General features: G+C 34.6%; 1 protein-coding gene across 2 annotated transcripts in view; it reads right to left on the bottom strand.

Annotated features, from left to right (window-relative positions):
- NRIP1 (nuclear receptor interacting protein 1) overlaps positions 1–12,849 on the bottom strand; it is an 87,831-nt gene that overhangs the window by 35,286 nt on the left and 39,696 nt on the right. For both annotated transcript variants that reach the window (XM_090275893.1, XM_090275900.1), the window contains exon 3: positions 9,294–9,417. The gene's annotated coding sequence lies outside the window, so the exon portion shown is untranslated. The remainder of the gene's footprint in view (positions 1–9,293; positions 9,418–12,849) is intronic.

The following is a 12,849-nucleotide window of genomic DNA, read 5'->3' as shown; positions in this document are numbered from 1 at the left end:
AAACTTAGAAGGCAACCTTCTAAAGTCAGACATAAATAATTCAAAGAAATAGCAAGTAGACAGAAATGAAGGAGTTAATGCCTTTAGAATTCAGCTTCCATCATACATGGGTGACTATCTCTTTAAATAATTTAAATCCTCTCCATCAACTACAAAGCTGTTTTGAAGCCATTTAGCTTTGTTCTTTACATGTGTTCTAATTAAGAAATGACCTTGTCATCACATACACCAGAAAATCCGGGATTATTTCGTACAGCAAAAATTCACAGAGCCCCCCCAAAAAAGAAAAAAAAAGGGGGGGGATTTCTTCCCTAGTTCCTCACTAAAGGAAGTTGTTGGATGGCTGAATGCTGAAGCAGTTTCACCGCATAATTTTTTTTGTTGTTGAATGTCACAGGGCGGGTTAGTGTGACCTTGAGCTACATCAGCAGCACAGCAAGGGTCGAGATGCCTGCAGGCGCCCTTGTACTGGATTTGCAAGACAAAAACCTTCAAACTGGCTGAAGGACATCTTAAATCTCTTCAAAGGTTTTCTGAACTAATCTGGGCTGCTCTTAGCAGGATCTGTGCCAGTGAAAGAAGCAAAATTAAAAACAAGGTCTTTGACAGGATGTTGTCTCCTCTTAACCCTTCCCTAGCAGAACAGAACAAATCACAAGCATTCTGGAGAGATGGTTTACCTAGAAGCATTCTTTCATAACAAATTATGTAAGCAAGCAATCACAGAAAATGGGGCCGCTACTAGTCCTCAAAACTGAACCCTCCCATTGCGCTTATTAAAGAAATCTGGTGGACTTTTTTCTTGACCATATTTTAGTGCTGTGAAATATAAATCTTAAAGCTCTATTTGTTATCTTTTAGATTTGCAGCACAGTGATAGATTAAGATAAAGAAATGTTTCCATCAACAGTAATCTCTAGAATTTTTTAAAGAATAGCTTTTAGCCGATTAAGTCACAGACTTCATACATATTATATAGTTCACTAAAATTACAACAGGTAAAGTAAATTGCATCATGTTTACTCAATGACTAATTCCTAACTCAATGGATACACTGTTAAGAGGGGGAAGGAATCAGAATAGTGAAAGTGAACATTAAGTAGAGCAAGATAAAACAATCTCAGTCTTGTGATAAAAATCAGCAGGATGTTTTGTTTTGTTGCTGTGTTGCAGTATTTCCAATGCAGGGGCCCAGAGAGAATGTAGTAATGCCAGCAGAGTGTGAGTATTCCCTGGCACTGCTCTCAAAGTTTAATTTAGCAGCTATAGCTTTGGAGAAATAAACCGGGAGAAGAAACAGCTGTAATGCAATGTTCTAAAATCAGCGTTTCTCCACCTATGACATGTTAGTTTGTCATCAGCAGATATAAGGTATGTCATGAACAGTGTTGTCATATTTAGAGTAAAACATAAGAATTCATTGAAGTCCAGTAGATTGCAAATTATGCCCTTTTTAGAAAAATAAGTAAATTCAAGATTATGCTGATAACAACCACTGACCTGAATTCAGATATGCTTTCCTGAATGGAACAGGAAAAAAGTACTACCTAGTAAGTAGATAACACATAAGAGTGAACAGTGTATGTGAGCTTCTTCTTTGGACACCATGCAAAAGGAGTCAAGAGTATATACTGTATTAAATGTTATGGCTGAAGTCTGTTAGAAGTGCTCTAGGAACACAAAGCGGGCAGTGACTAGATTTTCAGTTCATATGTGTATGTGCCCTAGAGGGTAGTCAGTGATGGTTAAAACAATGAGAAAGAGCAGAAGAAAAGGGCAGCCATGTCAGGTTGCAGACATGTAACTCACAGTGTTACAGAAACAGGGGAATCCAAAAACAAACCCCAGAGTTTGCTGGGAGATAGGGAGCAGGAAGCAGCTTTCAGGATGCCCTTGCATGCCTGGAGCTAGTGGCTGGAAACATTGTTGCAAAGATCCGCTTTACTTCTAAGACTCAGGAAGATGGGAGGGAAGAAGCAGACAGAGCCTATGGAGGGTTCTGTGAATGGTCAGAACTGTTTGCAACACCCACTGCGTGAGAGGACGCAGTGGGAGAGAGAGGAGGCAGGGAGGAAAAGAGGAGCTGCGGACCTTTTGGGCTGGCTCTGGCTCTAGGAGGCTCTCTCTCTCAGTCTCTCTCTGGCCCTCATGCCCTCACTCTCTGGCTCTTGTGGGCTCCCTCCATCTGGCTTGGAGAAGGGGTCTCCAGGTGGCTTTAAGAAGAGGCTCTTGCCAGGCTGCTTTGAGAAGGAGAGGAGATCCATGCAGTTTGCAGGAAGAAGGCAGTTTGCAAGGAGGCTGAGAATCCAGGCGGTCCTGCATTGAGAGCTGGAGGGCACCACAGCACAGAAAGGACCTCCCCAATCAGAACTGAGTGATTGGCAGCCACTGGTAAAGCTGAACTGTGCCTAGGAAGTAGGGAAACGGTGTTTCTGACTTTCCTAAGACTGGCCAGGTCTGGGAGGGGGAGGCAGGACTATGTGTAAATAAACAATTCTTTTTCTTTTCACCAAACTCTGGTATTCAGAGTTATGATTCTGGCGGCAGGCAATCGGGCCCCTAACTAAACAGCCCATGGGTTCTGTTTCAATCGGAGCAGCCCAAGGGTTCTGTTACAACAGGCAGGTAAGAGCAGAGCAGGACCCAGGAAGAGGGTAGTCCACTGTGACTAGAGATTAGGCTAGAAATGCAACTGATACCAAGGACTTTGAATCAAGGCTATGCCAAGGAACTGGCCTTATCTGGTAGGCAGTGGTATGATTAAATGCATGTTAAAAAAATAAAAATAAAAATAAAAATAAAAATAAAAAATAAAAATAAAAATAAAAATAGAACTGTTGATGGCTTTGGAGGAGAGAAGAAACTGAGACAATTTAGTGCATAGCAGAAAAAAGGCAAAATAAGGTAAGGGCAGGAGAGTTAAAGAAAAAGACAACTGAAAAACAGTGAAGACCTGTTTGAATATTTAGAAAGCAGTCTGTATAATAAAAATAGTGCCATAAAATAGAGTATTTTTAATAGCAAATTCATTAAATGAAAAATGATAAACATAATTACTGAAGAAACTGTTGACATGATGTACAAAGTTTCAAAAAAAACTAAGAATTCCTATAGAGGTATTAAACAGAGTCAGAATCAGATTGTTAGAGATTTGGATTTTGTACATTTCAAATAACAAATTTCCATTCAGTATCACGTAAGGATTTTCCTTATTAAGGCAGCAACATGTACCTTTCCAGAATGGTGTGATGGCATACTTCCCTTGAATGTAAGAAGGAGAGATCTGGCTGAAGCCGTTAAGTGGTGGCTGGAATTAAGATCTTCATATACAAACATTAATGAGAATAAAATAAACTCGGCCATTAATTGAGTGCCTACTAGGTTAGGACATAGAATTAAAAAATAAGAAGTCCCCGAGATTTGATCAGCTTTGGATTTCTAGTTTATTATTCACAATGTCAGTTCCTAAATTACAGCTCACACCATGACACCAGCACGCAATAAAAAAAGACAATAAGGAAAACTAATACTGAGCTGCCAGTGAAAGAAGAGTCTGAACCAGCAGCCATCTTGGCATCCCCGTGCCACTGACAGGTATACTATGCATTCCCAGAACTCTGTGGGAAGGCCCCGTACCCATGCAATTTGAAGAGAGTCGTCAAATACTCTAGAGACTGACTGTCCTGCTAAGACCTCAGAAAGAATTTAACAGAGTATCAGCCAAGGTAAAGAGGGTGGGAATGAAAAAGAACAGGAGTCACTAGGGCCAAGTATCTATCTGCCAGAGAGCAGACTGTACTCTCAGAGAAGGAGAGCCAACCTCAGGGATCAGGTTGAAGTAAGTGGAGGGGAAGGTCAAACAAAGGAGAGAAGAAGCAAAGACTTCCAAGGGAAGACCTCTTGCTCCCCCAAAGAAGTAAACTTCACTCTATCAAATTAAGAGAATGACCAGACCTTCAAACCCCCTGGAGTAAGAATCATCAGAGGAGAAGTATTTGGAGGTTCATAAGTCATTAAAAGGGCTAGCACTTGAAAGCCAGGGTACTGACAGGGAACAACCAGAAATGACCTTACCAAGTATCCACAAATAAAATGACTTCTCCTTGAGTAAGCATCTCTGTCTCATAGCTGCCCAGCCAACACTAGTAACAAGTTCCAGTACATTTTATGTCTAGACATTAATAGAAGGGTAGGTAATATGATAAGCTGTGCAGATATTTTAAAAACTTAACGATTTACTAATCCACAAATACAAGAGCTAGGTTAAAACATTATTAATATTCTGTTTTCAATTAGACAAGTAAATTCCTGTAAAGTAGTAGTTCTCAAAGTGTGGTTCATGGACCTCAACAGTTCCCATGATCTATTCAGGAGGCACATGAAGTTAGCACTATTTTCATAATACTAAACTGTTATCTCCTCTTCTGTCCCTTTCTCTCATAAGTATAACGTGAAGTCCAGAGGCAACACGGTATGTGTCACTGTACTGATGGCTAATGGAATACTTCCCTGTGTATTCTTGTGTTTTAAATTTTTTTCAGTTAAAATTTCTAATATGGTAAATATTAGTCAATATGGTTGTCACGAACAAAAGCTCTTTTATTAGGTTCTCAATAAATTAAGAGTATAAAGGAATCCTGAGACCAAAGAGTTTGAGAACTGCTGCTAGTCTACTAAATAAACCACCAAGAAGTGCGATGTTGGTTTTAAGCAACAAACAAAATTTCTAGTTCTTAATTGTCAAAAATTTAAACTGTAACTATGCCAGATAAACTCTCCTCTGTGCAGAAATCTTTTCAAGGCAAAAGAAAAAAGATATTTTTAAAAGATGAGTAGGCAATGAAGGGGATATGAAATATCTCCCATATTTCCCGTCACTATTATTCTAAACTTACCATACAAGAATTAACAAATCCTCTAATATTTATAAAAAAGATGATCTTATACAGGTGATGTATTCATATAATTGTACATCTGAAACCAATATAATTTTAGTAACCAATGTCACTCCAATAAGTTCAATAAAAATAAATAAGTAAAGAAGCCACCGTGTGTGAAAAGCTGAAGACAGAAAGTTAACTAAGTGATAAACTGGCCCTTAGTGGGCTCACTGTCCTCTCAGGAAAGATATGATCAGCCACACAGTGAGATGCTATAAGAAAAGACCTAACAAACTTAAAAAGGCATGGAGCACTTTTCTTAGTGTAGGCACTCATCAGAGGTGGCATGTGAATTGACCCTAATAATAATCAAGGCTTTGTCCATTGGAAAAGAAGCTAAAAAGTATCCCTCAGGTAGTAGGAGGAACATCAGCCCCAGCAGGCAAGCACAGTAGCACACAGGATGTTGTAGAAAGTTTAAAGTAAGTAATCTACTCGGGGGGAGAAAAAATTCAGAAATTGTAAATAATTAGAAACTTGCATAAAATTTGACAAATTTGATGTCTGTTGAGTTTAATGATAAAAGATTGGGACTTACAGTTTATATTTCTTTTTCATAATTTTCAATCTGTTGTAAATAGGAGCTTTTATAAATACAATAAAAGTAATTTATTTAAAAAATAAAATGAAAACAAACAAAAACTGCTCCTTCGTCACTGATACTTTGAGAAGCTCAGAGGACCGGTGGTAAGATGGCATAGAGGAGGAGTGGCAACAGCAGGAGATAAAAGCTTTAAGCTAGAAGTCAATATAGACTGTATTATAAATAATCTTTTTATAACTAGATGCAAAAATAAATAAATAAATAGTCTTTGAAAATTAAAAGCATATCTCTAATCGAGGATGGGGAAATTCTAATTATCTAAATACAGTGCATAATAAGCTATGCTCTTAGAATCACGCTTTGTTGTGCAAACCACAGGTCACATGGTTGAAGGTCAAACAGTAGAGTATCAAGGAAAATACTGAGTTCGATACAGCTAATTTAAGTTAAAAAAAGAGAGAAAGGGCTGTCTAAGGAGAGAAAGTCAACTGACACTTCACCAGCACATTTTAAAATTATTTTACTTATTTTATTTGAATCCTTTCATGGCAGAGAAAAATCCTGAGTTGATATGGAGGCTTGGTATAGTGGGGAATTTTTCCCCCAAAATGTTGTTAGTTATATCAGTTAAGGTATTACATAAAAGACTTAAGAAAAATCAATTATTTGAAAACAAGAAATTTAGAAAAACGTTAATTATATTAATGTTTCCCATTGTAACAGTAAATTAGGATTGGTCAAGAAAGGCCTATTACTTTTTGATGGTCATTATGTTATTGAGATTGCTGAGTTATTTTGATCACAGAAGTAACACTAGCAAATTGGAGTTTTAGGAAATTCTGTCTAGGAGAGACTGTGGTGAGGACATAGTAAAGAGGCTTACTTAGCAGCACAAACACTCAAGGTTAGAAATGAACTCTGAACCGAGATGCCAGATGTAGGAATGAAAATTAAAGAATGCTTGGGAACAATGTTAGAAACTAACAATGAATTATTTGAGCCAAGCATCCAAAGTTTCTTGCCAATGTTGTCCATGAAAGCAGGAACATTAGTGAAATAGACAAGTTATTTTATAGCCACTAAATCTAGCTAAAATGATTTACCAAGATTCTCGATAGATCTGGATTGTTTCACTAGTACCATGTTCTCACTGAAAACTTTGTGTAGTTTAAACATGTTTTCAAAGTGTTCTTAAATTAAAAACATTACTTTGAGGAGTGTTTTATAAAGTTTGTGGAAAGCATTCTATATAGACGATTAGCCTCACTTTACCAACCTGCTACCCCAATCTGTTAAAACCAGCTGAGTCACTGCCATTTTTGACTTTTCATACAGATCCTTCTATATGTAATATTAGTTTTAACACAAGACATCTGTTGAAATAGTCATCAACAATTTAATTGCATTAGAAAAAAATATACAATAAAAGAACTCTTTCTAGTGAGAAATCATGAGATAAAACAATAAAAACTCCACTTAATGAGAAAATGAGTATATTTAAGTATTTAAGGTAAACTGATTTACAATCAGTTATCTAATTCAATCTGAGTTATTCACCATTTTTGTATTATCAATATTTATCCAAATTAGCCAATAAATGTTACACTCTGAGATAAACAGTATAGAAAGTATATGGAGTCCTATAAAATACAATAAATGGTGGTTTTATTAGTTGTATGGGATGACTATTTCTTTCAAAAGGGGGAGCTAACAAGTGAGTAAGGAACATCTGGACTAAGATACCAAGAAGCCTTATAAACACTTCATGCTTTATATGGTTTGCAATATTCATTTCAAATAATTCTTGTCCTTTTTTCCTAATCATCCTCTTTGGCCTCTCATTCAGATGAACATTACTATATTTAAATGTTTAATGTAACTACTTTCAGAGTATATTTGTATGACTGACAGACTTCAGTAAAACCTCATGAAATGTTAGTTCAGAGTCTTCAATTGTATTCTACTGAATACTCGTATCCTGATATACAAGATTCCTTTGGAGATTGACTGTCCCCTGGCTGATGAAAGGCCTACTATTATGATTCCACTTCTCCAAACTTTATGTGACCAGGAGATCCTCATTCAAAGGGAAGAATTGTTTAACAAAACACATTTTCAGAAAACATACATTTTTAAAAATCTTAAAATATTTTTAAACATACGTAAATAATATAATCATTAATAATTCATTTTTACATGCTTTCAAAGTTGTTCACTGTATAATCTCAACACTGTTTTCTATCTGAGAGAACGATCTAAATTTGATCACTTTTCAAGGACAGTTTATTGATTATGTATATTTACCAGCTGGCTACCTAAAATTTATTTAAGCAACTATCATAAGTGGTCACTGGTTACTTGGTAAAACAGGGTGTTGACAAATTAAGAACAACAACAAACTAATTATGTCGTTCGGGTAACAAAAATATACATGGTTATAATTTTCATTTTAATAAAATTAAAAATTGAAAATTGGAGCTCAGTATCAATTGTGTTTCATTAATATAAGAGCAGATATTATTGGTCTATCAAACAGTCATAAACATTACTATACCTGAATGAAAGAATGCTTAATATTTACAAATAAAAGTCTGATAGATTTAAATATTTCAATTTAGAGAATAATATATGTGAAGAATGACTAGAAACCAATTTATTACAAAACCAAATAGTTTTAGTCTTTTTATTTAATAAATATGTTTTTAAAGATCTTCTTGCTAAAATGATAAGAAAGGCTAATCAGTGATTAAAATTTTAAGAAAAGCAGAATGATTAAAAACTTCTAGGTGTTCTGAATATAATCAGAATAATACATAAAAAGGAGTTAGTATTATCACTGTGACAACCATGTTGTGCCTATAGTAAAAAACAAAACAAACAAAAAAACCTCTGCCAACCCCCCTTTTGAAACACCATGGTCCACGAAAACACTGAAGTTTAGGATAGTCTATCTCTTACCTCTCTTCTGAACAGTTTTCAGCTAGCCAATTATAAGTGAACTCTTCACAATAATGCTATCTTAATGATAAGTACAATAATCAATCACTATATCTTTTCCCAGCTCACTTGGATTGCTTCTGCCCTGGCAAAAACAGCATAAGGTTCAAGAGCTTAAGATTTGACAAATTCATTATAGGTAGTAGCTATACTAGAAAACAAGAGTGTTAGAGTGTTAATCCAAGTAGAATTAACCACTCAGTCCTTTCTTTCTGTTGCATTGCCCACCTATTTGTGTTAATCAGATTACTTTAAAATTTCTCAAAAATGCTAATACTCTATTTGCCGTGTAAGAAGTAACTATTTTACATAATTCAAAAAGTAATCATTGACTTAGACTATAATGAACCAACAACCAAACATGCTTCTATATTTCTTCAAAACAATAATTAACTTTTTATCTGAAATCAAATTGCTATTTCAGGTTTTGCATTAACTATCCATTTTCTCTGTTTTTTGGTAAAAACAAGTGTCACCAATACAAACACTACTTATTTCAAGATTCCCAACTCTTCTCTCCAAAAGTAATATACACTTTTGAATTCTCAAGAATATTTTGGCATTTAACCTCTTGCTACTGTCTGATTAAATTTATTTATCTACATTTATCCTTGCCCTGCAAGCTCCTTAACTATAGAACTATATCTCACTCACTTTTTAAAAAAACATTGCCTGGTGAAATAATTTGCACAGATAAAACACAAAATACAAAGCTAGTGATTATAAGCTAATTTATAACATAGAAAAGATTGTCTAAAATATATTAAAATCACAATGATTAAGCCTTAAGAACTCAGGAAAAATACTCTCACCGTCTGTCTCCCAAGGTTTGAGTCTCTGCTTTCTGAGAAAGAAAGTTGAGAAGGCTGTTGAAAAGTAACTCTGATGTCATCTGGAGTCCTCAGATTCCCGCTTCTCCTCCAGTCTAGGGTACATCTGAAGAGGAGAAAAAGATAGTTTGGCATCTATTTGCAAACCAGATTCTGGAATGTTTGTAAAGCTTTGTGAAGTATTCCTAGCACCTCTTATTAAGTTCAAAGTTGAAGTAGTCATTTGACAGAGAAATACAGATTGTTTATAAAATATAAATTGTTCATTAAAAGTAACGAACAGATTTTTGCTTTCTAGACAATACATTAACTTGATAAAAGTAGATGCTTCAAGAAAACAAACCGCAAAAAAGATTTATAGTTGCTAAGATACTTACTAATCTTTGTTAATTTCAAATTTCTGTCAAATTAAGTCAATTAAATTACCTCTAAAAATACTAAATCCTCTCCAAAATTATATTTCAAAAAAAGAAAGAGAAAACTATGACTAGTTTCTTTCATATCAAGCTTTTTCTGTTTCAAAATAACTACCTATAAACTTTTCCAGCACAAAATGTATCATGAATATCAAATGCTTTATGTTCAAAGAAAGACTTATACACCAATGTCTAAAGCAGCTTTATTTTTAATAGCCAAAAACTGAAAACAACTCAATTGCCTATCACTAGGTAAATGAATTATGCTATGTCAATACAATGGAATATTTACTACTCAGAAACAAAAAGGGATACACTGTTGATATAAACAACATGGATGAATTTCAAAAGTAATTATGCTGAATGCAAGAAGCCAGGCAAAAAGGAACAGATATCCTGAGAATCTATCTGCATAAAGCTGTAGAAAATGAAAATTAACCTACAGGGAAAGAAAACAGATCAGTGGTTGCCTGGGGATGGAGAAGTGAGAAGGTACAGGAAGGAGGGACTACAAAAGGGCATTATCTTAATTAGGTGTATATATGTCAAAACTTATCAAACCATAAATAAGTGGATTATTACATGTCCATTATACCTCAAAAAAGCTTTAAAAAAATCAAATTTCTTAAAATGTTATATGCCCTTTTATGTAGCAATTCTTAGTCTGAGATTTATCCTAGTGGGAAAAAAAGAGGATATATACAAATCTTTAGCCATAACAATGTTATTATATGCATTATTTCTAATGTAAAACATTTACAATAACTAGTAAGTGGCAAAATAAAAAGTTTAGAACTAGTTAAATATATTATAGTGGGAAACTAACGTGGCCATTAAAATATATAATTACAGTGTATCATTCCATGTAAATTATTACATATTAAATGATAAAAATAGGAAAAGAACATCGTGTCCAGTAGAACTGAATTTATAGCAATTATTTCTGCATTTAATGATAATTTTAATTTTTCTTTTACTGATTTATATTCTCTAGTTTTCTTTTTTTAATTACAATAAACATGTATTACTTTTGTAACAAAATAAAGGATGTAAGTGGCAACAATCTACCAGTTGTCCATTCCTTAGTACAGGTATAAAAGAAGCATTCCTAAGAGGTGGTGCACATCCCAGAATTCTAGGCTATTATGTCACCCCCCTCATCAACAACCTACCACACAGCAGTGAGAATAGGGCAGGTCTGACAGGATGAACTGGAGTAATAATTAGTAAGCTGCATGCTTGACCAGTTACAAAGTGCTTTCATGGACATGACCTAATTTGATCTTCATAACTCAGTGCAATGAGCAGAGAACGTATTACCCCATTTTCTAGAAGAAAAACAGACAATGAGCAGGGCCTGCCAAGTGTCATGCCCCCAACTTCTAGGTCTTGGATTCAAATAGGGCCTTGACTATAAATTATGATAGGAATTCTCAGAGGAATAGGGAATAGTCACTTCCCCTGATTATCTGTAAGGCAGTGATTTACATGAGAACTTACAAATAACCATATTTGCAATCACATTAATATTCCTATTACAATGTGACAGGGACTCTAGAAATTTTCTAAATCCCCAGTACCCAACCTCGGAAGTTATACTCAAGGCAACCCCATCTGGCCCCTTGACAACATTACCTACTGAACCATTAAAGTTCAAGTAGAACTTAATTGTTCAGTTTTCAACTGCATTTCTTTCCTTCTTGAAAAATAAAGGTATTACCTTTTAAAGTTGGAAAAAGTAACCATAAGTACATTTATGAACACTGAAAATAGTGACTTACAGTTTGATGTTAAAAACTAACTTAACAGTACTTTAAAATACTGCCTTTTGGGCTAAATCTTTTTTGGTATGTGTGCAGATAATAAACACTCCCTAAATAAGGCATAGTCAGTGAAGAAAATGAGCAACTTTTGACAAGAGTAGAAGTAAACATCTTCAAAAGAACACTATTGACAAACTAGTCAGTATTTGCTGATGATGCCATGAAGCTTAAGGAACTCTCAACAGCTACCACTCTTCCCAACACTGCGGTCAGGACTACGAGAGACTAGCCATGTCGTCAGACGTTGTGCTAAGGTCTTTACATAAATGATCTTTAAAACAACCTTATGAAATGACTGCTATTACATCCTCATTTTATAGGTGAGGAAACGTAAGTTTTAGTTAAACCAAATCACAAAACTAGTATGAGCTTAAAGTAGTACTCAAAGTCTGGCATATTGTCCTTGAAACAAAGATGGGGCCTTGGCAATTCTCTGGAACACAAATCCTTAATTTTTCTAGTTCTACCCACCTATTATGGTCTAAGGTCAGGTAGTGCAAAACACTTAGCAATGGTACATAAAGTTCAAGTCTACATTTTCCATGTGAAGAGTTAAAAATATCCAGAGCCCACAATTTTTGTCTTATTTTTGCCATATTCTGGAATTGTTTTGATGGTTGATCTCTATTAAAGCAGTTATAACCCTTTAGAACATTATGTATGATCACATGAAAGATAAATATAAAAAAAATTAAATTAAAATTAGCAAAAAATAATATAAAATAAACTACTCAAAGATTAATATTTACAAAGTCTTATATTAATAAATAGGTAAACTAGCCTTAAATCCAAGTCAATGAAACTGAATGTTTCAGATGTGTTTTGAATCACGAATACAGAAGGATGTCTACAAATAAGAAAATGTTTAAATAACCTTGTTATCCTTACAGTGTGGCAATCATTAAGATAAAAGTTTTCAAAGAAAAAGTAATGACAAACATAGTAAAATAATGTTAAGAAAGCAAGATACTAAACTATCCATTTGTTAAACAAATTTCCAGGATTGTGCACTGTGCTAGGTGTTGGAATTGCAAAGTAAACAAAACAAGTGCAATCCCAAGTGCTGAGTGACTAAGCCTTCTGGTTGTTTAGATATCAGCTTAAATGCCATTTCCTCAGAGATGCTTCTCCTCATCACTTTATGTAAAATAGCTTCCTCTCCACCTTTTACTTTGTTTAAACTCTTTATTTTATTTGTTTGCTGTCTCCTTGATTTTTTTTTTTTTATATCTGCATCTACTGAGATACTCATGTGGTTCTCGTTCTTTATTCATTAATGAGGTCTATTATAGTAATTGA

The sequence above is a fragment of the Furipterus horrens genome, unplaced genomic scaffold (genome assembly GCF_987537825.1).
Source record: "Furipterus horrens unplaced genomic scaffold, mFurHor1.1.pri manual_scaffold_1, whole genome shotgun sequence".
In the NCBI taxonomy this organism is placed as follows: Eukaryota; Metazoa; Chordata; class Mammalia; order Chiroptera; family Furipteridae; genus Furipterus; species Furipterus horrens.
This window is presented reverse-complemented; position numbering and strand designations above follow the sequence as displayed.